At 46.4% G+C, this 3,618-nt stretch overlaps 1 pseudogene; it reads right to left on the minus strand.

Moving 5' to 3' along the window:
* Positions 1 to 447: 447 nt before the first annotated feature.
* On the minus strand, positions 448 to 2,224 carry LOC138170069 (N-acetylglucosamine-6-phosphate deacetylase pseudogene; annotated as a pseudogene).
* Positions 2,225 to 3,618: the final 1,394 nt, after the last annotated feature.

Here is a 3,618-nt window from a genome sequence, read left to right on the forward strand (position 1 = left end):
GAAAGGTGGGATTTCAGTTATTAGAGTTCCCCCTTTGGGACTGGTCAAGCTTCAAGTTTTCTTTGAGTGTCAAGCAGGTTTTCTGCTTTGAGAGAGAAGATGAAGAGGTCAGCCCCACTTTAGGTTGTTGAAGAAAAAGACTCTGGGAAAATAGGGGAAGAGCAGGCAGTCTCCAGCAGCTGCTTAAATCCAGCTTGTTCTTCTTGACACTTCAGGAAGTTTTCCCAAGGATAAGGTCTAGGATCCTCTCTTAACTGAGATGAGTTATCTTACTGTCAATGAGAGAGTTCCTTTACTCTTTGCTATCAGATGATAGATAGATGGATGGATGGATGGATGGATGGATGGATGGATGGATGGAGAGAGAGAGAGAGAGATAGATAGTATGTTTGTTTTTCTCTGGTTTCTGTTTTCCTATTATTACTATTTTTTTTAAGGAGGATCCATTTTATTTTGGGCAATAAGAGGAGACTACAGAAGAGGCCCTCCCATGGAGTTCATGTTTCAGTCCAAGACTTGGGCTCAGTATTCCTCCAAGTCCAGGGTCTAGAAGGGCCAGGAACCTCTCTGTCCCCTTAGATATTTAAGACCCAAAGGAAGCTGCTAACTTCAGTGCAGATGCAGCATTTAGCTTAGGGCTGAGCAAAGTCTTCTGGTTGCAGCCCATCAGTGACTGAAAGTCTTGTCCTTCCACACCAGTTCCCCTGTAGTGTATGTGGCCTTAACATTCAGGGAGTTATCAAGGACCACGAAGTCTGTATCTGAGCCAAAGTCCAAGGTCCCCTTTCGTTTTTCTATCCTTAGCAGCTGGGCTGGGTGCAGGGTTGCAGCCTCAAGTGCTGTCTCCACACTGCAGCCTGTGGCTTGGAGGAAGTGCCAGACACAAATATCCAATGAGGCCACACTGCCACAAAGTGTTTTGGTACCTGCCACACAGCAAATCAGCCCATCTACCTTGATCTCTTGCTGACCCAATGTGTGACGACCATTGCCCAAGCCCAGGGCAGGAAGGGCATTGGTGACCAGCACAAACCCTTTGGGATGGGCACAGTGTGCAATCCTTAGGGCTGCAGGGTCTGTGTGGATACCATCTGCAATCATTTCAAAGAAAACTTGCTGTCCAGGTGGGACCTTGTCACTAGTTAGAAGACCCACAATAGCAGGGTCATGATGATGAAAAGGTAGCATGGCATTGAAGAGGTGGGTGATAAATTTGGCTCCATTCCAGACTGCTTCTTCAGCCTCCTCATGACTTCCTGTAAGTTCAGGGCAAGGGTGAATATGGCAGCATTGTCCAGGGATCCACAGGTTTTCAGCAATTCCTTGAATGCATCAGTCTCAAAATTTCGATTGTGGAATTCAGGATGTGCCCCCCCCTGTTTCTCAAGGCTAATGAATGGTCCTCCCAGATGCACCCCAAGGATCCCTGCTCCTTTGGGGCTACCATTTATCACAGTGATCTTAGGAAGGATCTTGTGATAAATATCAGGTGGTGAGGTGACCAGGGTTGGGCAGAATGAAGTAACCCCATGAGCCAGGAGCTTCTTGGCAACCAAAGCAACCCCTGAACTTATATCTTCATTGGGCAGGGAGAAGTCCATCCCAAATCCTCCATTTATCTGAACATCAATGAAGCCTGGAGCCAGGATGTGGCCCTTATAGTCCTTCTGCTCATCAGCTGATCTATTCTCATCAAAGAAAAGCTTCTCTGGATCCAGGATTTGGCCTGCTCGAATCCACAGGTCCTCCCTGAGCAGCTCGTGGCCGAACAGAATGTGGCGGTTGGTGAACTGCATGATCTGGGCCCTACCCACGACACTGCTGCAGGGCATCCTGGACTGGGATGTGGGGGGTGAGGTGGTACCATCGAAGGGAAGAGCCTGACTGTGCGAGAACCCCACTTCCCGTGGCCCCCTGCAGCCTGGACTGGGGGACACCCTCAGCTGGGCTGTTTTCTCCCTGGCTCTGGGGCCCAGCTCTGTTTTCCTATTATTTGGATTAATGGCCTTCTTTACTACTCTATATATGTATAGCACCAACATAACATTCATAGCACTGATGATGACTGGACATATGCCAGCATAGTTCTCATTTGCAAAATAAAACAGACTCTTCACATAGAAGACAGAAGCAAAACATTTATTCAGACACCCGAAAACTGAATCCCAAACAGAAAGCTAAATCCATCAGAGCACCAAAGAAGTTAAAGCTATGGTATATAACACAGCATGGAGCCACACCATCATTTAGCCTTCCCACAAACCAATACTCACAAGACTAGCTGTCTCCCTTGGTGCATCCTCTCCTCCCTCCAGCTCTAACTGCTCTGACTCCCAGCTTCCTGTGGGCTCTGTTCCACCCTTCAGCAAACTCCTCCTACCACAGGTTCCATGGGATTACATTCAGCCTATTAGGGGGCAGGGAAAATCCTCAAATCAGGGACAATCTTCAAATTCCCATTACCATTACAATGTGTTCATCCTGGAACTGATATTGTGGAACTGTGAAGCAGTCAAGTCTTGGATATAGAGCTTGGGTACCCCCTTCTCCCCAGAAATGACAATGAAGGTAGAATTTAGATGAGACTTGATAATATTCCCTAGATTAACAATATTTAAGGGAACATATAGAAATACTTCTGGCCCAGGACCTCCTCCCTCTGAGAAGAGCAGAGTGGTGACCTCCAGTCCTGTAGCAGCAAGCACCCCAGCATCCCCAGGGTGGCTGCCAATATAGGTTCTTATATCTGCTTTTCTAAAGGAAAGCAACTCAAAATGGGTTAACAATCTTGCTTTAATCAATCAAACATCATTTACCTAGTTCAGGGGAAAAGGTTCAGCACCCTGAACTTCAAAGTATACAAAAAGAAACATTTCAAGCAGACAGGCCTCCAACTGTCCAACCATTACCTCCATACCAAATCACAGTTACCAGAGAGGGAAGCACCAACATCTGGTTTTCCAAAGCCAGGGGGCTCTCAATGGCTGCCCAGAGTCTCATCTGGTCAAATCACACAACACTTCTGAAAGTGAGCCCTAAAACAAAAGTCTCACATCAAGGTTTATATAGACTTCTCCAGGCTCAGAGAATGTAACAACCCTCTTTACCAACTGCCTAATCACAAAGTATCTCCTGAAAAACAAGCCTCCCACCACAGGCTCCAGGTGCACTTAACCTAGGGGCAGGGAAGATCTCAAAAATTTACATTCCTATAACAAGTCCCAACCTTTTGCTAGCCCTCCTGGCAGGAATGAAAGTCTCCATTGAATAATGGTAGAGGGGAAAAGAGGCTAGAGATACATATTCTGCATTTCTTTGAGCCACACACAAACACATGCCCATTACCATAGATGGGTCTCACTACACACGTGGGGGCCTCCCTTACTCCTTTCATTGATTTGGAAGGGTTAATTTAAGAAAAATACATACTTGAGAAGGAACATTTCCTAATGGAGAACCAGTACAGGACTTGGGATTTCTCTTTGCAGTGCTGGATTCTGATACAAACTAAACTTTTTACGTCACAATTTATTCTTTGGGAATAAGTAAGGGAAAAATATTTGTGTGTCCACATGTGTCTGTGTGTGTGTCCATGTGTGTGTTGGGGGCGGGGGAGTG

This window comes from Petaurus breviceps, unplaced genomic scaffold, assembly GCF_028583685.1.
Source record: "Petaurus breviceps papuanus isolate PSGF00001 unplaced genomic scaffold, PetGlider_PUasm1.0 126, whole genome shotgun sequence".
NCBI classification, from domain to species: domain Eukaryota; kingdom Metazoa; phylum Chordata; class Mammalia; order Diprotodontia; family Petauridae; genus Petaurus; species Petaurus breviceps.